The sequence below is a fragment of the Acinonyx jubatus genome, chromosome A2 (assembly GCF_027475565.1).
Source record: "Acinonyx jubatus isolate Ajub_Pintada_27869175 chromosome A2, VMU_Ajub_asm_v1.0, whole genome shotgun sequence".
NCBI classification, from domain to species: domain Eukaryota; kingdom Metazoa; phylum Chordata; class Mammalia; order Carnivora; family Felidae; genus Acinonyx; species Acinonyx jubatus.
The window spans coordinates 91,740,370-91,762,549 of NC_069383.1; the positions used below are offsets into that span (position 1 = coordinate 91,740,370).

At 38.5% G+C, this 22,180-nt stretch overlaps 1 long non-coding RNA gene across 1 annotated transcript in view; it reads right to left on the reverse strand.

Moving 5' to 3' along the window:
- LOC113602988 (uncharacterized) overlaps positions 1-22,180 on the reverse strand; it is a 116,193-nt gene that overhangs the window by 57,888 nt on the left and 36,125 nt on the right. Inside the window, exon 3 of the long non-coding RNA XR_003424497.2 lies at positions 7,997-8,113. This is a non-coding gene — a long non-coding RNA (uncharacterized LOC113602988). The remainder of the gene's footprint in view (positions 1-7,996; positions 8,114-22,180) is intronic.

A 22,180-nucleotide genomic window follows, 5' to 3' on the forward strand; every position in this document is an offset into this window, starting at 1 on the left:
TTTTAAAGAACAAACTTTTGGTTTATTTACTTTCTATTTTCTAGTTTATATTTATTTTCTAATTAATTAAAAGTGAGTTTAATTTGTTGTTCATTTTCTACATTCTTGAAAAAGATACTTAGCTTGTTTTCAGCTTTCTTTTCTAAGTTATATATTTAAAGCTACATCTTCCTCGAAACTCAGTTTTATGTATATGCCATAAATTTGAAGATTTTTATTAACATTCAGTTCCAAATACTGTCCAATTTCCCTTCTGATTTCTTCTTTTAGTCAAGGTTATTTATAAGTATGTTAACTGCACTTCTAAATATTTGGGGATTCTATAGTTACCTTTTGTTATTGATTCCTAGAGTACCTGCAGTGTGGTAGGGGAACATCCTCTGAGATTTAAATCCTTTATAATTTGTCGCAAATTGTTTTATGGCTTAGCATATGACCAATTTTGCCAATTTTGGTAATTGCTTCTTATGCTCCTGAAAAGAATATGCATACTGTCCTTGCTGGGTGCAGTTTTCTGCATATTAGTCAATATGGTTCATCATGTTTTCAGATATTTATATGCTTACCAATTTTTTTAAGGCTGGTCTATCAGCTATTGAGAGAGGCACGTTTAAGTTCACCACTGTAACTATAAATTTGTCTTTTCTCCCTTAAATTATATCCATTTTTGTTCTAAAGCTTTATTAGTTATCAGATACCTACAAATTTTGAATTGTTTTCTTCCTGGTAGATTTACCTATTTAGCAAAATCAAATGTCTCTCTTTGGCTCTATTAATATTTTTTCCCTCAAGTCCACCTTGTCTGGTATTAGTAGAGCTACACATGGAAAATCTTTTCCTACCCTGCTGCAATCTTTTTATGCCTTTACATTTAAAACTTGTATCTTGTAAGGAATATACAGTTTTATGCTATTTTCTTATTCAGTCTGAAAATCTTTGTTTTTTAGTTTGACTGTTTAGTCATTCATTGTTTAGTCACATTTATAGTGCAATTTATAGTGTAATGATTAACAGTATTGTTTTTATATCTACCAACTTGCTGTATGTTTTCTATTTATACAATTTATTTATTTTATGTTCCACCGATTATTTTATTATTCTAATTTTCCCTCTATTAACCTGTGAGATATGTAAGTACATGAATAGATGTATATATTTTATATACCTCTATATATCTAAATATATTTACATATAGATATATAGTTATGCATTTATGGGGAGAGAGGTATAGTTACACCATATAGTTACACACACACATATATATACACACACATATATATACACACACATATATATACACACACATATATATACACACACACATATATATATACTTACCTATACATATACCATACATATAGTTATCTCAGAAATTACAAATGCATCCTTTGAAACCTTCACTCATTATCACCTCATATAATAATTTTTACTACTTAACAATGAGAAAAAGTTATGATTTTTTTAAAGTTCTTTTAACACCCTCAGATATTTTGTTATTATTATGCATTTAATTCTATGTATAACATCACAAAATATTACTATTTTTTATTATAAATATCATTTTATATGTATACGTGTCTTGCTCAATACCAGTGATATTTTTCCTTCTTGCATTTCTGTTTTTCTGTGTCAGGGATCATTTTACTTCTGTCTGAAAAATCTCCTGTAGTGTTAAATTTTTTTTCTTAAACATTTATTCATTTTTGAGAGATGGAGAGAGACACAGCATGAGCTGGGAGGGCCAGAGAGAGAGGGAGACACAGAATCCGAAGCAGGCTCCAGGCTCTGAGCTGTCAGCACAGAGCCCGACACAGGGCTCAAACCCATGAACCGTGAGATCATGACCTGAGCCAAAGTCCGACCCTTAATTGACTGAGCTACCCAGGCGTCCTTCCCCTGTAGGGTTTAGTGTAATATTTGCTGATGGTAAATCCTGTTTTTGTCCACATGAAAACTCTTTATTTCACTTTCAATTTATAAAATCTATTTTCATCTGGTGGAGAATTCTAAACTGACAGTTATTCTTTTTCATCATTAAATATGTCATTACATTGTCTTCTGGCTTCCATCATTTCTGTTAAGGAATCAGTTGTCCATCATATTGGTACTGTTTTAAAGGTAATGTATCTTTTTTTTTGCATACTTCTAATATTTCTTTCTTTCATTTTCAGCAGTTTTATATGCCAAAGTGTGGCTCTCATTGTATTTATCCTACTTGGACTTCATACACTTCGTGAATCTATTATTCAGTATCTTTGGTCAGATTTATAAAATTCTTGAAAAAATATTATTTCTTCCCTATTGTCTTTTTCCCTTCTGGAACTCCAATTTCTTATAGGATTTACCTTCACTGAAACTTCTTTTAAAAGATGTGCTTCCAGAAGAAGGAAATGCAACCTAAAAGAAGAACTTCAAAGTAAGAACCAGCAGTAAAATAAAGGAACTGACAAACATTGGGGTAAACAGAAACAAGAATTTATTACATAAAATATTATTATCATTATTATTTACAACTTATTTGAAGAACATAAAAATGGGTCAAAACTAAAATAAGGAAATGTTAGATCTGGGGAATGTGGCATTTAAGTGTTCTAAGAATATGTGCTTTTCAAGTGAGGGATAAAAATGCTGATTAACATTCAACTTTTCAGTCACATATGTGTGTTTAAAATGTAAGACTGTTTATTTAAAGCAGATAAGTAGAACACAAAGCTTTATAAATATTATTGGAGCAACAGGGTTTTTAAATGAAAACAATCTACTAAAAGGTTGAAAGGAGGGGGGGAAATGGAGCACAGCGTAAAAGCAGATAAACAAAAATCACAAAATAAGATGGAAAAAATAAATAATGAATACATCACTTTAATTGAATTTGACAGTTAAATAAAAACTAGGGTTGGATGAAATAAAATGGAACAATCTTCTGTTTAAAAGAGACACATTTCAGTGTGCAGAAAGATTACAAGCAAATGGATGGTAAAATATATACCATGCAGTCAGTAATCAAAAGAAATGTTCTACATTTTTGCAAGAATCAGCAAAATTTTTCTGTAAAGGGACAGATAACAAATATTTTTAGGTATATGTCACAACTACTGAACCCTGCGATTGTAGTAAGAAAGCAGCCATAGACATTACGTAGACAAATGAGCATACATGTCTTCTAATAAGACTTTATTTACAAAAACATGTGACAGGCCATATTTGGCCCACAGGCCGTAGTCTGCTGACCTTTGGTCTATTGAAAGGTCATAATCATGGGCCTGATAGATACACAAAAAATATTTTAAGATATCATGATTTTATAAGAAAAATCAATCTCAGAAGCTGGACTAGGTATTCAATAAAAATACAGAAAAAGGAATTGAGCAAAAATGGTAGACAGCCCAAGTTTTTACTCTCTTATTCACCTTAACCCATCATTCCTTTTCTTTTACCTCACTCCCACCTCATACCAGTTCTAGACAAAGTAAATATTAAGACAGAGGCTTAGGAAAGTGATATCAGATAGAAGAGTTTATCGGAATAGAATCTCCAAAAAGTATAGGATGGAATTTAGGTGATCTTCTGGCTGACAATTCTGAGGCAGTGCTTCTGAAGCCACCTTTATGATATCACAACTTGTGTTAAAGAGGTTCCCAAAACTGAGCCCACCAGCATCTATGAATAATTATTCAGGAAACTATTAGAGGACACTGATCACCCTTTATACTTTGAATTACAATAATAAAGCCTTGGAATAAGGTAAGCAGCAAGACACTATAAACATGCTGTTTTACAGTTTATTTAGTTACTTACTGCCTCTTAATTATAATTATTACCACTAGGTGGCACTCATCCAAAGCTGTATTTACCCAGGAAGGTGAATTAGACGTTGCAAACTGACATGGCCCGACTCTAGCCCACATAATGTGTTTTGATTGGCCCACGATGTTTTCAGAATTTTGTATTACTGGTATATGTTTAATTCCATATTATAAAACTGTATTTCTTGCTTCTCCACCTGCCAGCAGCCAGCTGACTCTACCAGGCCCTTTCTATAGAGACAGTATGCACTCTCACATGAGACCCTGCTTAGTTTTCTCATCTTGTCTGCTTTAATCATTTCTAGTCCCATCTGGCCCCTATAGGTGTTTAACTGTGTGATCTTTACCCTACAGTTGCACCAGAAAATCTCAAGCAATGGCTGTTTATTAAAAAAAAAAACAACCTAGGGGCGCCTGGGTGGCGCAGTCGGTTAAGCGTCCGACTTCAGCCAGGTCACGATCTCGCGGTCCCTGAGTTCGAGCCCCGCGTCAGGCTCTGGGCTGATGGCTCGGAGCCTGGAGCCTGTTTCCGATTCTGTGTCTCCCTCTCTCTCTGCCCCTCCCCCGTTCATGCTCTGTCTCTCTCTGTCCCAAAAATAAAAAATAAAAAACGTTGAAAAAAAAAATTAAAAAAAAAAAAACCTAAGGAAAATATAATTTAATACTGAAATGTATCCTAGAAATATAGATGTAAAGAGAAAAGATATAAGACTGACATTAAGATCTGGTTTCTACCTTACAGAATGAATACTGAATTGGAGAAAGTAAAGGACACTTGGAGTGAGGTAAGCAGTAAGACAGTATAAAAAGGTAAAAAAACCAATAGCATCCAGCAAATGTCAGTTGACTGGGTCCATTACTGGCCTAAGCAACTGATTTAGATTCATGCATTAAATTCTCAAGATCATTCTATGATGTGTGTTCTTCCTTCCCATTATACAGACAAGAAAGCTGAGGCCCAGAGTTATATAACTTCTCCAAAGTCAAACATAATAAGTGGCAGGAGTGTGTTTACACCCAGGTAGGTCTAATGCAAAGCTCAACCTCTTCTATTCTAAGGTCCTTGATGCAGACAGATTATTTGGTAATCAGTTTGGCATATAGTTTGATTTGTTCTGCCATTCATACTGAATCTTCCTGAGTCTTAAAACTGATTTATCCTGATGTTTCCTGTTGAGTAAGGAGATCGTTCCTGAAGGAAAACAGTCAATGAGTGTGCTCCCCTGTCTTCTCCATTTTGAAGAAGTGCCATGGTCCATGTAGACTTCAATCATTCTCTCCCTTTTCTTCCAAGGATTCCCCCTCCTGTGAGATCTTGAGAGCTCCCAGGGATGTTTACCCATGCTTGAAAGAACCAGAAAACCTGGTCCTTCAGTGGCAGAGGCCATTCCTTTTTATAGTTGCTGCCGCATGGTGTCGCTATTGAAACGCAGGGAACACAGCCACCCAGGTAGGGTCCCTGCTGCACAATGTTGTTGCTGAGTCCCAGGCAGGTTCTGGGGCTGGAGACCTCCGCAGAGAAAAGCCTTGGTGACCCACAAGCACCACTGCCATCCATCATTTATCTATCATTTTCCTTCTCCGCAGGGAGAAGGCTCTCCTTAGTGTCTCGTACAACTATGATGATTCTATGCCGTTGTAGGCCTGTGTGCCCCATGACTTCTGTCTTATTTATAAGAGACTATTTGAGTATACACATAAAGACATTTTTACAAGATCCACACTTAATCTCCAGGGTGGCTGAATCTGGAGGTGTTCTCAGTCTCGGCCATGTAATTGGCCAGAATTACCACTCCTCCCTCCCCTCTTCTTTACCAACCCCTAATGTGAAAGAACTTCTCCATCTTTGTCCCAGTGACCATCCCCTTTTTTATACAAGGAAGAACAACATTCCTTTATGGCAATAGTTCACCTTGTTGCAAAAGCATGGTCCATTTAGACTGAGTGACCTTAATGCCTGTAAATCTTTCTACTGCTCATAGAATTACTCTGCATGGATTAAATCACCTTGCATGCATTAAGGCAACATATTTTGCTTTCAGAGATTTGACGTTCACTGACTGTGTGAAGCATCCTCAGCAGTTCAATACCAAGTGGATGATCCCCAAATCCCTTCTTGGTAAAAAAAAAATAACTGGTGTCATTATTATTTGCCACTTAAGAGCTAGGGGAGCATGCAATGGAACAACAAATGATATTTAAATAAAGTTTCCAATTCAGCAAAATCTTTCCCTCTTATAATTCAATTGTATGCCAGTGTTCTTTCTCATGAAAGTATTTCTGTGTCGTTAAGTTCAGACTTGAGATAAAAGAATAAATACGAAGACAATGCTGAACATAGAGTTGAGGATTGCCACATAATTAGATCAGAAACAACCTTGGTAAATTATCCATTTTGCTGTGGACATATAGTAATGTAGACATCTGGTCATTCAACTCTCCACTAATCTGAACAGAGAGAAATTCACAAATAACCCAAAGTCAAAGTTCAAATAAACTGTGCGTCATCTTCTGCTGCTTCCCAACTCCCTTCAACCGACCTATAAGCAGCCGATCCCCAAGGTCTGGCTCAAATTTTCCTAAAGCCTTCACCCCAGCTCTGATCCCCTGGGGAAGGGAGAGGGAGTTCCAATGAACACCAATGGTAACAAGCAATAAATAACCACTGCCTAATTCCTGAGTCCTGCCTCATTACTCCCATAAGTAGGAACTCAATTACTGTATCCCACTGTAAGTGAGAAGTACCTGTATCCTAATCTCTAAGATCTTGCGGGGAGTAGAATTGCATATCTCCTCCCATCAATCAGTTCTAGAGGTAATTAGCCAAGGAAATCATTTTTTTAATGTTTATATATTTTTTGAGAGAGAGACAGAGTGCGAGCCAGGGAGGGTCAGAGAAGGAGACACAGAATCCAAAGCAGACTCCAGGCTTGAGCCTGAAGCGGAAGTGGGGCTCAAACCCACAAACTGCAAGATCATGACCTGAGCCAAAGACAGAGGCTTAACTGACTGAGCCACCCGGGCACCTCTCAGGGAAATCATTTTTTCAAAAATTAGTATAGTATTAATTTCCCTAAGAACTAAGAAAAGTAATTTCCTGACAGGTCATATATTTTTTAAATGGAGGGTATTAAGTAACTAGTACTTTTTACACCAGTGATATAACCCCTCTCTAAACAAAAAGGAAAAGTTTAGAATTTTAGGAAGGTCTTATTGACCATGAAATTCAAACAGTGACTTTTTCACTTACAGATAAGGAAACTCCTTGCCATCAACATTAATTTTCTCATCTGCTAAATGAAGGGCTCCAAAACGATTTGACCTCAATTGCAGAGTTACTTACTGGGGTGAAGAAAAAAAAGCTAAAATTCCTATCTAAGGCACTTTCTATCACCACACGCTGCATTAGAACTAATCAGTCGTTGTCTTCTAAGACCGCATGCCCCTCCCCCAGAAGTCAATGGTCTTCTACATCAGAATTCCAGGATGCAGCATTTAGAACATTTGGCTGGAGCGGAGAAGGAAAGTTGCTGGCATCGTGGCTATTCTTTTGTGGTCTACAGGCAATCCAAACAACAGTTGTGTGCTGTTATATTTCAATTCTCAAAGACTGGTGGGATCCCATGTTATGGTATGCTTAAAATAAAAACAGAGAGACCTCCTTTCTGAGGCTGTGGGTCGACTTGCAGTTTTGTGCCACTTCATCAGAACTCGGTCTTTTGACCAGAGCATTTATTACAAAGTGCAGCAAAGCACAACACAACCGCAAGAGAAACATTAGAACTCTCTCCCCCTTGGGAATTAGTCTGAAGAGATTTTCCTTCAGAAATCACATGTCTGCCTCGGTGCTCACTATGCCCTGAACTCTTTTCCCTGCATTCATCTCCCATGGGCTTCTGCAAAGAAAAAACCTTGGTGAGTTGGGAACCGGGCTAATACACATTTTATGGCCTCTTTCATTGAACGTCCACCCTTCTTTGGAATGCCAACTATCTCATCAAGCTATCTTTAGGAGTGAGAGTTGGGTTGGCACAGAGGCACTCTTAGTCCTAATGAAGTTGAGATGTGGGACAGAATATGTAAACGAAGATATCCTTCGGCGACTGGGAAAAAAAAAACTGAGCAAGTCTAATATTTTGAAATTAGAAAAATTGAAATAAGGGAATTTATTGTATGTGGAGTTAACTCACCTATGCACAGAAGGCTTCTGAACGTCTGTCACTGGCTTCCCAAACAGCTCCTGTCCCCCTCCTGTTAGTTTAGGTTCAGGACAGACTACTTTGCATCTCTATTCTTTTTCTGTGATCCTGAGAAGGTTAAAGATAGAAAAGGATTTCAATTTGCTTTTTTTATTTTTAATCTCTATTTTCCCTTCTTAAAAAAAGAAACATTGCACTTGGCTGGAACTTCTATTCCATAGTTGCCTGAGGCTGGGTTGGAGCTGCAAAGTTGCAAAATAAACCAGAACAAGCTGTGCTCTGGTGTTTCTAAATTATTAAACATTTACATTTGACTGGTCAAACAGCGTCTTTTTTCTAAATGTATACACCCTTGATTGAGCGGCAGAGTTTGGTGTCGGTAATTTGGAGGGTACCTCATTCTATCAGAAGACATAGTTTAGGCCCAAGTCAGCTAAACTCTGCTGATGGGATAGAAAATTTAAGTACAAGGGTGGACTTTTAAAAAAAACTTACACCCATAGAGTACATAAACACTCTAAACCAGCAAAGCAAAGAAAATGATGTGTTTATGATGCTAATTACTGAACTTCACCAGCTCAGTCCAAGATATATTAAAAAGTTGCTTAGACTGGCAACGTACCTTGTTCCATTGTTAGGCGTTAGCCTTATTTCCCCCCTAAGGTCAGAGCACTAGCCCTGAAGGAAGAGGCTAGGAAACCTGAATAATGTTATGAAGTGATCCAAGAATAAAAGAATGCTTAAGGTAATTTCTATTCTTTCGGGATCCTAAGGTCATACGCTCTTTAGTTTGAAAAAAGTTCATGAAGCTTTCCAAGATGACAGCTTTGTAACCAAAAGAGAAATGGAGTATGGTGTAGTCTAGTGTCTGTGTGAGTTGTAGGTGATAATATTTAAGGGTACAATGATGGAAAACCAAAGTAAATGCTAATAATCTGCTCTGGAAGAAAACTCATTTAGATTACCTACTTTCTTGTTGCCATTTTCCAAAACTTTTTTGTGAATATTCTACAATTTGCATACTTTGCAGATTGGGAAATATAGTGGTTATCCACAATAGTTAATGAGAACAACCCAAGATTTCCATTTTTTCCATAGTGTTTCAAAACCTCTAGGCTAAGTCATCCTCTCTTTGACGTATCTTTAAACACTACACCTAGTATCAGATTATTCCATCACATAGCATTTTGTTAAAATATATTGAAACAAGTATGTAATATGATATTTCCTGCGGTACAATATTCCCACCTTGCAAATGTTCCCACTAGCGACCACTCGTAATCACATTATGTCCGAGTGGTGATTGAGGGAATGTCTAATAGATTAACTTTCCCATTCTCCTGCACAGTCAGCTGTTCCCAGGCTCCCATTAATGGTTGCTTTTAACCAGATTTCTCTTGAATGATAAGATAAAAGGGGGCAGGGATCAGAAAAGTTGTGAATTGATAACCACTGTACTGCTTTAGCCCCCAGTATGGATCCAGGGCATTGATGAAGAGACAGTTATATGGGACAGAAATAATTCTTTGGGTCTTCATCTTCTGTCCTTAAGCCCCAAAATCAGTCTGTTCAATTTTGGTCTGAAGAAGGCACTCAGGTCTCAGAAGCCATAGATTCCAATATCTCACCCTACCACCACCTCCTGACTTTCCTTTTCTCAGAAGATCTTGTTTTTACCCCAGAGACCTCCCTCTCCTTCATTCCACATCTCCCCTCACCCAAGTGTGCGTGTCCTCTCAATAGTAGCTTTCCTACTGACACTGAATGTCATGATTTACCTTCTCTACCTTCTCACCAGCACCTCCGTTTACCTCCAATCTATCCTCCCACTACCCACTCTGCATACCACCTGATCCTTAGATGAAAGACAAGAAATAATCCACCTTTTCTCCTATTCTATCTAGGGGACTGAGCCCTAAATTGAACAACACTGTGAGTTGAGGAAACCAAACTTCTGGGCTCTGACTTCACAAGCCATGGGTGCCTCCTATCTGCACTTTTATTAGTTAATGTAAGTTTTCCCTTCCATTCCCTTCCATTCCATTCCAATGGTTCTTCTCAATGTACACCATCACTTTTCTGCCATTAAATTCACAGCCTAACTCCTTGTTCTCACACCTCTTCTCAATGTTACCTTCTACTCAGACCATGCTCAAAGCTTTCACTGGTTTGTTTGCTTGCTCTTTAGTTTTTTTCTTCTCATTCTGAACTTTCCATCCTATCTGCAAATGTATTTACCACCAATCCATTTTTACCTTTTTTCCTCTGGTCTAAGTTCTCCCTACTCAGGTGATGGGTCAACCACCCAGCCCTTGACCTCATACACTTCCTTCAATCATCTACTGCCTCTCTTATATGTTCCACTTCTTCTGTTCTACCTGCCTGTTTACCACCCCCCACCCCGCCCATTACCATAATTAGTTAATGATCCACAGATCCCACATTGAAGGGTGAGATGTGCAATATATTTGCCATCTAGATCTGCTGAATTCTGGCACCCCCTCTCAGCACTCCACTAAAGTTGCTCTTGTCGGGGCCCATAATAACATTTTCACCAAATTGAATAGTCATTTGTAGTTTCTATCTTACTGGATCTCTCTACTTTAATAACACTGCTAATCCTATTCTTTTTAAAATGTGTTATGCCCTTGTTCTCCAAGACATACTACTTTCTTACCTCTATCCCCATTTCTGTAAGTGAATCTCTTTCTTTTACATATTCTTTAACTTTGGATGCTTTTCTCAGTTCTCTGACTTAATCCCAGACTCAAAAAAAAAAAAAAAACCTATGTAAAATTAACTCATCTTATGTCATTTTTAACTATCATCAGAATGCTTTTGACTTCCAAATCTGTATTTCCAGATTTCCAACTCCCTCCCCTTCTTGTGATTTTCACTAGCTAGCTGAACCTGATTATTAATTTTTGAGAGAACCTAAATCCAGTATTTCTAAAACTAATCTCTTCCCACTGCCCTGCATCCTTTCCTCAAGCCCTTCTGCATCCCCAGTACACACTGGCTATACGGCAGCCACCTTAACTCAAGCTTAAAATCTGACATACCTTTCAGTCCCCTACTCCCTCGCTGTTTACAGCACATTCTTAACTTAGTCATGGATTATACCTCAAATATTCTGGTACTAGAACCCTCTTCTCCAACTCCACTGTACCTGCCAGGCACCAGGCTGCGATCACAACCTTCTCAGAGATGCAAGAGATTCCTTCACACTCTCTCTGCTACTCGTTTTGTCCCTTCGTTTTCACTGTCCACAAGGGTTCCAATCACTCTTCTTAGATGAAGGCTTATTACATCATTTTTGTGTTTTGTACCCTTCAGTGACTGTCTACAGAATAATGCCTGGGCAACTTACCGTGGTACTTCTTTAGGATCTAACCCTTGCCTACCTCTTCAGCAATGAATGTCAGAACCCCCTGCCTTGAACCTGCTGCTGCTGCTGCTGCTGCTGCTGCTGCTGCTGCAACATGGAAATGGATGGTATTTCCCATATTCTTAAAACTGTTTCTCTCCTTGTTGCTTTCACTCACATGATGCTTTTTCCTTTTTTCCTTTAAGTGGAGGATTTCTAAGGAGAATATCCGGTTGAAACTGTGTTGTGAACGATTTCCATAAACAGTGGGAGTTAGAGGTAAATGTTCTCTGATAATCTTTTTCCCTTTTGTCCTCCAGGATTCAATTATATACCAGCCCTCTATTATTCTTTTTCTGTAAAATGAAGCTATTCAGCAAAAATCTGTCCATCATTTATGTGAGAATAATTTCCCCTAGTGGATATATAGAGTACAGTAATTTTGGCACACACAGGATCTAGTACTGATTCAGAAATTATAATCCTCTTCTGAGATGTCTGCTAAAGTACAGATTCTTCAGTACTTGTGGGAGGATGCTAAAAATCACAAGGAGCTAAAAGAAACTATGACAGACTTCCAAGGACAAACGTCCCCACTATAGGTGAAGACAACACGTGTTACTTGTCCCTTCCCTATCTCCTAGTGCTGGTCCACTTTCTCACCGCCATGTTGTGAATTATAACAGTGTTGGATGGATACTGAAATTTGGAGGCAATGCCAAAAAATGGCAATGAGAAGGGAGTTTTGTGTGTTGTTTTTATATCTTGGTCTAAAATGTATTCCTTTGAACCAGATTTAAGTGTCGTGAGGAACTGTCATCACCTGAGGCTCATTTGGATGTGTTCTAGTCCTTGTAAAGGCAGGTAACAGCAAGCAGGACCTGTCTTTGCTTTTATTAAGCTTCTCTTGTGTCTCATAGGAACCATAACTGTGGAAGGAGTCTCTCTAATGTCTTTTGCCTGAAATTTCCTACCTCATTCTCTGTATCAGATGCCACTTGTGCCTGCCTTACACCTTCTCAGCCTCATGTCTGATTTCAGGCATGTCACGGCAAAGAGCTCTGTGAACATTTTGTCTCATGGCATACTAACGGGACTAACACCTCAAGCACCCAGGGCTTCTCGGTGTCACAACAGATGACACAGAAGACCACTCTGCGTGAATACATTTGCAGCCAAAAGCTCAGGGAAAAAAGCCAAAGTTCCTGTTGAGGAACTGTCAACCAATGGGGGTCAGGGAGGGATGGTGAATCACTGCTCTCTGTTACTCCTCAGGAGGATAATTCTAAGAGGCATCTATCACTCCTCAGGGATCCAGCCCCAGTAACTCATGGAGATGACTTACAAACTTTTGAGTGCACAGCAGGAATGAATGAAAAAAAGGGTGGTGGGACTTCTGCTAAGGATCAGTTGGTGCCACGCTGGCAAAACAGGAAGAATGGGGGGAAACCACACAAAAGAAAACCAGCTATTAGCCACCCCATCTGTCAGTACACTGCATCCTTCCCTTATAATCAAAAGAGAAAGACTGCAGTAAAACATACTATGTCTACCGAAGGCTCACAGGGAAATGCAAATGAAGATGAGTACACAACCAGTAATCACGATACATCTGTGGAAAGACTCCAAAGCAACGGAGTTCACACAGCAAACTACATGGAACTTTGGAAAATGTATAAATGGAGACAGCTTCCTCCCAGAGAGGCTCAGGAAGACTTTGTACCCCTCAAATATTCAAATAGAGATTTACAGTATTTAAAAGCTGATCATTACTTTAAAAGAATACTCTAGAGATTGGATACCCAGAAAAATGAACAAAGCTAAAAGACAATTAGTGAGCTAAAGATCAAGCTAAGGAATTCTCCCTAAATGAAATCCAAAGGAACCAACTGATAGCATGGAAGAAAGGATAAGAGACATAGCATGTACATCCTTAGAGATTCCAGAGGCACTTCCAGAAGAAGACAGCACAGAGGACAAAGTGTGTGTGGGGGGGGGGGGGGGGAGGGGGAGGGGGTAGTGGTGGTGGCACATAAAATAAATTAAAAGAAATAAAAGAAGACAATGTGTGAGAACTGAAGAGGCTTGGTGCAAGATTGAACGTGTCTGCTTAAGTGTCAAGATTAAAAATCTTGATTAAAAATAGATTAAAAATAAATCATACAGAAAGCTCCAGCTTTTGTACACACAAAAGTAAAATATCAAAGCATCAAGGAAAAATTCTAAAATGTAGAAGATAAGGAAATATAAAATATTAGTTATAAAATAATAAGGATTAATTTTCCTAGATGATGAGAGGATTGTGCCTCCTAGAAGGCTGTCCTTATTCTTTAGAGAAGTATCCTGAATAATTAAAGGTGAAATCCCATGATGGCTGCAACTCACTTTCAAATAAATGGTTAAGCAAAAGAATGCACACACGCAGAGAGAGGGGGACACCAGGCAAATACGGCTAAATGCTCATGTAGGTGGCAGGTACCTGCATATTTCCCATACTATTCTTACAACTTTCCTATTGATTTGAACAGTTTACCACTATGAAGTTAGGGAAAAGTTCTCAAGATCTTGCTGACTGTCAACTAACCAAAAATTATCTACCAACAACCAGGTGTCGGATTGAAATTAGGCATCTTTCTAGTAACACTAGATACAAGAGGATAATGGTGTGGTATCTCTGAAGTTCTGAGGCAAATATCTTTTGGCTTTCCCAGCTAGAAAAACTATTATTCAAATATAAAGGTGAACCATATTTCAATACAATTAAAATTAATGCAGGTAAGATAAAGTCAAATTAAGCACTAATATGTGGAGTCAGTAAACTATTCATCTAATATCCCTCCTAAAAATCTCCTAAAAATAATATTAGAGGAAAAAAGGTATAAACTGACAAATACAAAGAGAACATGGGAAGGGGAAGGGGGACAGTAACGGAGGAGGAATTTCCAATCAGTTTCTAGAAAACAACATCTATGGATTTAATGAGACTGAGGAAACTATGGTCACAAAGCCAGACGGTGCATGAAGAGCAACAGTTCACTTGCTAGTGCTGGGAGGGGCTTAGGGTTAGGAGAGCCAAAGTACAGAGGCAAGTGATGAGGACACGCAGGGCAACACTGAATTTCTGTGGACACCACAAAGGTTGTACACAGTTAACTCCTCCATCCTCCTTCCTGTGCGACCCAGTGAGCTAAGCTCCTCCCATCTCCCGCCTTGGGCAAGAGACTGGCAGCTTCTTCTCTGCAGAGCTTAGGGGTCCTTGGGATATACCTCTACTAATGGTATTTTGTGGAACAAGAAAAACCGTCAATGAGTGAGTAGTCTTCAAGCTGAACCACACGTGGCATCCAATTGGCTTTTCAGAGTCTCTCTATGAAATATTCATGGGAATGAAATTTTAGGAAGCATTTGAGAAAGATGAAAATAGGGAAAAAATTTTTCATATTTTCCAATAGGAAAAAAAACAATCTTAGAGCTTTTTAAGGTTTTCTTCAAAACTGTTATCTTTATTTAATACCCTCAGAGCAATCAGAGAAGATATTCTATAAAACAAGAACACAATGCTATGGAAAATGAATTGAAGAACAAAAAAGGGCTCCTAGAAATAGAACTATTTAAGGACAATCACAGGTTTAATTGAAAGATGAAAATTAGGGAAATCTCACAAAAAAGCATGGCCAAAACCCTATGATGAGTGGGGAAACATGATAAAAAAGACAATGAGTTGAAGAGGTCCAATATCTTACTAATGACACGTTCATAAAAAGAGTAGAGAAAAAGGAAAGGGATAAAATTTTCACAGAGTAATGCAATCAAATTTCCTGAAGAAATTTTCCCACATCAAAATGGCCCACAAAGTATCTAGCACAACAGGTGGCCTTTTATTTACTTAATATTTTATATTCAATTAATATGTCAGCAGATATAAAGGAAAAATATTAAGTACATTAAATAACTAAATTTGAATCACTGTTTGTAACAAACTGCCTATGTCTCAAATTAAGAATTATGGTATTTAAAAAAAAAGAATTATGGTATTTTAGCTTTTGAATATCAAAAATTTCAGAAAACTCTTCCAGAGTTAATGAGCTAAAACTTCTAGTCCAAATCCAATCTGCAGTCCTTGTCATACAGCCTAAAGCTAAGAAGGGTTTTTACATTTTTAAATAGAAAAAAACAAAGAAGAATATATGAAAGAAACCATATGTGGCCCATAAAACCTAAAATATTTGCTACCTTGGTTTACTGACCACCTATACTAAGCATAACAATGAAATCTATCTGCTGTCTTTCCATTATGTTAGTCCTCTTCCAGAACATGAAAGAAGTTCTAAAAGACTCCATCCCTAAGACACTGAGAAATAGGGGTATCTTAGATTCACGGATGTCTAAACAGCTTCTGCCAAGTGGTACCTTACACCACAGGGGGTCTGAATACAAATGATTTGGTGCTGGGTTTGTTATTTACATGAGAAAACACCTACGGCTGTCAAATGCCCAGGAGCAGTGGACAGGCCAGTAAGGAACTAGAGAGAACATACCTGAACTAAAGACATTCACATTAAAAACACACAAAAAATGTGCTGTTGCTGACTAATCAACACATCCTATTTGTATAAATTTGTGTGATTTGTACTAAAGTCATTGCCATATGGATGGATGTCAGGTTCTAGAATTTCTGCTGCCTCTGTAACTTAATTTGCTCATTTTCATCGATACCTAAGAATGAAAATTTTGCTTATACTGAGACAATCCCCTCTTCTCATATATTTGTAAATTTCTTGGATTAAAATATTTCAGGATGAAGATTTTCATGAGATGTGATAGAAAAAATATCTTAAGGCAAAAAGAGATGTGGCTTTGGGCTGAAGCTTATAAGATCTAATGCGATAGACCAACTTCCCGATGACCCCCAATAATCTCTGCCCCGTGCTAGTCACACTCTGTGTAATGGCCTCTGCTGGAATGAGGGCTGGACCTCTGACTTGTGCCTACTAGGCATGGATTAGGTTACAAAAATGATGACTTCTGTCTTGCTAGCAGACTCTCTTGCTGGCTTTAACAACATGTCTGAGAAGCTCACATGACAAGGAACTGTGGGCAACCTCTAGCCAACCATCAGGGGAGAACCAAGTCCTTCAGTACGACAGCCAGTGAGGAAGTGAATCCCACTGATGTCCACTGGAATAGCCTAGATTCAGGCCTGCCCCAGATGAACGTGGGGATGGCTACAGGCAACATCATGATTACAGCCTTGTGAAAAAAAATGGAACCAGGGGACCTAGCTAATCTGGGCCCAGATTCCCAAATAGAGACTGAATGATAATCAGTACGTGCTGTTTTAATTTTGTAAGTTTTGGTGTGATTTGTTACACAGCACTAGATGACTAATACACATTATCATAGGAAGAACATGTTTTGCGTGTTGTTCTAGGACCAGTTTGTGATTCTGCCAGTGTCTCAAGATGGTGAATATTCTACAGTACGTGTGAGGAGCTGTACCACACCAAGTCTTTAGTTCAGTTAAATTCTGCACCCACACATTACTTCCTCTTTGACTTACCCATTTTCTTATTACTATAACCCACATATCTAAAATTTAAAAAAGTAAGAGTCATCTCTAGTCTCGGTGGAAATTCATGTGTCTCTTTGGGAGATGAATTAGTACCTTGCCAGATACCCCTTACCAAATAACAGATCCTGTGATATGTAGAAACATTTATTTTAGAGTATTTTATTACTCTTCAAATAAATAAGGAGATAGTGTTATCAAGTAATATTCATTCAAAACATTTTAATACTGAAAAGTGTTCAGTAATTTTTATTTCCTCAATCACATATTTGAGAGCTTAATAAGACACATGTGACAAAGAGATAATATTATTTTATTCTTTTCTTCTGTTTTAAAAGATTACAGTCCACAGTATGAGACTTCACATGGTTTTGCTTTTTAGATCATGTTTATGTCAGTTTCATATCCTTTAAAATGATATCTTACCTTATTTAATAAGATCCCAAAGTTGATTAAAATTTTATTTAGTGATGTGATTCTGTAATTTGCTACAAAATAATGCATGTGGCAGAGGAAGAAAAGGAATGGCTTGGGGGCTAGGTTGTTGAAGCTGGTGGTAGACACATTATACTAAACTCTCTAGTTTTGTATAATATTTGTAATTTTCCATGTGTGTGACAAACTTTTATATAAATATTTCATTTTTCCCAAGGATCCTCCTATTGTAGTATTATGTGGTTTTGTTTTTCTATAAAACCACATGCTGCTTTCAAGTTTCTTGCTACACCAACCAGCAAAACAAACACATTTAACATTCTCTATTTCCAACAAGACTGCTCATTTTGCAGGGGACATGCTGTAGAGGCAGTTTTAGTAACAGCTTTTAATAATGACTAAATTTTATTGGTGACTAACAATGGAACAGACATTATGCTATATGCTTTACATTAATTATTTCACTTGAATCCGCAAAGGGATAGATTTATCCCAGGGGTTAGAGGTGACTAGGAACTTACCTGTGTAATTTACCTGAATAAGTTACTAGTATAACTTCTACGTGAGAAACTTATCTCAGAAGCTGAGTATAAGTCAGAATCTCTGTGAAAGACAGTGTACATTGTAAAGCATTGTACCCTCCACTGTGGCCTTATTTTCTCTTATCGTATAATGCTTCTCTGGAAAGTTCTTTGATGTCCTACCAAGTTTGATACCTTTTCTTTAAATACTTGGCCACTGTGCCTCAAAATACTTCCTGGCACAGATTCTGGTAGATGTTTATATTTTATCTTTGAAGGGCAAAGAACATAAATGATTCAGTAACTATTTTCACTGGGATCCTGCCTAGGGTGGTATTAGAAAATTATACACCTGAATAGTTTGATTTAACATTGGTTAAAAGTCTAGTCAACACAAGAGACCACTAGATTTCAAAATGGTTGAAAAGAAAAACCTGCAACAATAAGAAGGTAGTTGACATGAGGATCTGTAGAATTCAAAGCAGTGAGCAAGCTATTTGGAGAAGCCACAGAATACTTAAATCCTATTATTCTGTATACTGGCATAAAAATTTTGAGTTTGTTTTTCCAAGAAGTTTTCCTATGGTCTGCTTTTGCATAACAAAACACCAGAAAACAATGATGTTTATTTTGTTTTTGTGGGAAATTGTATTGATTCGTTGTTTGTTTTCTATAGTTAAACTTACTCATCACCCTTGCAGAATTCAACCCACTGTCTGTGACGTCACTGGTGTTGCTATAATCAACACAACCGCCAATACAAAAGCAGTGTAGATTCTCTAGGAGTTAGAATAAGCACTTGTAAGCTTTTCCTTTCTCCCATATATTGTGACAGTTTTGGGTTTTTTTTTTTTTTTTAATTTTTTTTCAACGTTTGTTTATTTTTGAGAGACAGAGAGAGACAGAGTGTGAGTAGGGAAGGGGCAGAGAGAGAGAGGGAGACACAGAATTCAAAGCAGGCTCCAGGCTCTGAGCTGTCAGCACAGAGCCCGACGCGGGGCTCGAACCCACAAACTGTGAGATCATGACCTGGGCCGAAGTCGGACACCCAACCGACTGAGCCACCCAGGCGCCCCATGACAGATTTGTTTTTAAAATACAACGTAAGTTCTCAAACTTTCATCTCCACTTAGTTACAGAGTTTGCTGTCCTAATAAATTATCTGGGTTTGGATCCTGGCCCACCTTATACTCTATGGCCATGGGAAAGCCTCTTGGCTTTTCCAAGTCTGCTTTTCAATCAGTGAAATGAAACCCAGGCCTTGATGTGAAGACAGTTATATGGCATATGGCATAAGAATCATAGTAAATGCTCAAAAAAGATCATTTCCTGCCTTCATATAAGGGGCATGTTAATTTTCCTTTTATTTCTGTAGAAACCTTTCTTTTAAACAAATAATAGCAGTGTTTAATAAGGAATTAGAATTCCATTTAGTTAAAAGATGCTAGGTAGGCAATTCAATATGATTATATTATTATTACGGAAGATGAGGCAGAGGGGAAACTTAATGGGTATGAATCTGATAAATCATCATCCTCAAACTTAAAAAAGATTTAAGGTATCAACTAGACATTCCTTACGTTAAAAAATGGGATAGTTATTTCTAAATACATGTATAATATTTGTAAGTTGAGTGCTCTATTCCTTTTTTTCTCAGAAATATTTCCCTATATTAGCTCAATGTTTCCAAACTTGCCTGATCATGAGGCTCTCCTAAGTTAAAAATAGAGGTTCAGATCCCCTCCCCCCGGAGAGGCTGATAACATTGGCGCTGGGGCAGGAATCTGTACGTTTAACTGTGGTTCCAGGTGGTTCTTAGGCTCAGGCAAGGATAGGAAAGAGTGCATCAGCTGATCTGCCCATTTTGCTGATTGAGGGAAAGTGTGTACGTGCAAGTCAACCACTAAAATTAAATTTTTCCTAAGTCATAGCATACTTAAATTCAAACACTGATTCCTCAGAGTTAACAGCGGGTTAGCAGCCTGCAGAGATGAAAACTTAATTACAGTGAAGACTGAGAAGGTGATTTTGCCTCACGGTCTTTCCGAGCCAGGGTTAGATTTCAGAGTTAATGTACGTGCTTTCCAAGCAATTCTCCCACCCAGGGCTTTCTCACTAGTACACGGAGGACCTCTCTTCCTCCGTCCTAGCCTCCTTTCTTCCCTCTGTCCTTCCTTCCTTCCTTCCTTCCTTCCTTCCTTCCTTCCTTCCACCCACCTATTCACCTACCTAGCAAACACCAATGTAGAAATAAAGACTAAAAGAAGCTGTCTTAGTCTGTCTGGACTGCTGTAACAAAATACCATAGACTGGGTGGCTTATAAACAGAAATTTATTTTTCATAGATCTGGATGCCAGGAAGCCCGAGATGAAGTCTCCAGCAGATCTAATGTTCGGTGAGGGCCCGCTTCTTCATAGACCACCATCTTCTCACTGTAACCTCACATGACAGAAGGGGCTAGGGAGATCTGAGGGGTCTCTTTTATAAGGGTACTACTCCCCTCCATTAGGACTCCACCCTTATGGTGGAAGCACCCCCCAAAGCCTCGACCCTAACACCATCACACTGGGCATTACATTTCAGTATGAATTTTGGGGAGACACAAATATTCGGGTTGCACCAGAAGGCTTTAGCTTCCGTGTCACAGTATGGTCAGGAGACATGTTTACCAAGATGAGATCAACATACAAGAAAGAGACAGGAAGCCAGATAACAAAAGGGAATGGGTAAAGAGTGGCGGGCTCACTGAAACAGAATATATATTCTCTCAGGGCGCCTGTGTGGCTCAGTCGGTTAAGCGTCCGACTTCGGCTCACGTCATGATCTCACGGTTCGTGAGTTTGAGCCCTGCTATGTGCTTATAGCTTGGAGCCTGCTTTGGCTTCTGTGTCTCCCTCTCTCTGTCCCTCCCCTGCTCACACTCTGTCTCTCTCTGTCTCTCGCTCTCTCAAAAATGAAAAACATTAAAAACTTTTTAATAAATAATAAAAAATATATGTTCTGTCAAGTCATGTTGTCCCTCTCCTCCATTCGATCACATATTTATGCACCAATTACCAGTCTGATTGCCCTTTATTAGTAACACCTGTGTATAAATGCCATATTTGTGTCTTGCCAAAGTGCTAGAAAGCCCTAAAGGACATGGCGTCTTCCGTTATTGTATCTGCCTATTGTAGCTACTCGGCAGAGGACCTGGCACATAAAAGATGGTCTTATGTTTTTGCAAATTTTAAAGTGCTACACAAAGTGATTCACATCATTAAATGTGAAACAAAAATGTTAATGATTAACCGTGCCTATCTGGCTCTCACCCTCCACAATCCCCTCTCTTCCCAGGACCTCAATATTTATGGCACTAGAATAAATTTTAACCCTGGCCACAATTCCTTATCTCTTTTGCTAACAGTCTGCTGTGGCAGTTAAGTGATCCTTGATCTTGCTTTGGTTCTGACCTTTTGTCCTGATTCTTATAACTAGACTCCTGTCTTATTCTTTGTTCCCTAGAACATTTCTGTGTAAGCTGACCACTACTTCTCTGGTAACTCTCAGACTGGGTTTAGTCTTTGTTATGGGTTGAATTGTGCACCCTCTAAAGTTATGGTGAAGTCATAACCCCCAAAACCTCAAATGTGTCACCTTCAAGTGTGACCTTATTTGGAAATAGGGTATTGCCAGAATAAGATGGGCCCTTAATCCAGTATGATCAGTGCTCTGATGAGAAAAGAAAGATGACTGAAGACAATACAGAAGGAGAGCACCATGTGACGACAGAGGCAGAGACTGGAGTGACACAGTCACAAGCTAAGGAACACCAAGGACTGTGGCCACTGCCAGAAGCTATGAAAAGGAAAAGAAGGATATTCCCTAAAACTTTTGGAGAGAGCATGGTCCTGCTGACACTTTGATTTCAGGTTCCTAACCTCCAGAACTGTGAGATGAGAAATTTCTATTGTTTGAAGCCACTCAGTTTTGGGGGTACTCGGTTAGGGGAGCCCTAAGAAACTAATGGAGTCTTGTTGCTAGTTTCTTTGTAGACGCTACCGACAAGTGCTGAGTGTTAGCAATTGCTTATGCCTGCTGCGTGCACATACATCAGAACACCCATAACTAATGGAAATCTGGGCGAGAAACCTTTATTCATAGGAGTACTCCTTAGATATCTGCTGGGCAAAATACCTTTTCTTCAACTTCCGCAATGATTGTGTTCTCCAAGTATGTCACAAATTCCACGGCAGGGCGGGAGGGGGGCAAGGTCCAACTCTAAGTCCTCCAAAATATTAAA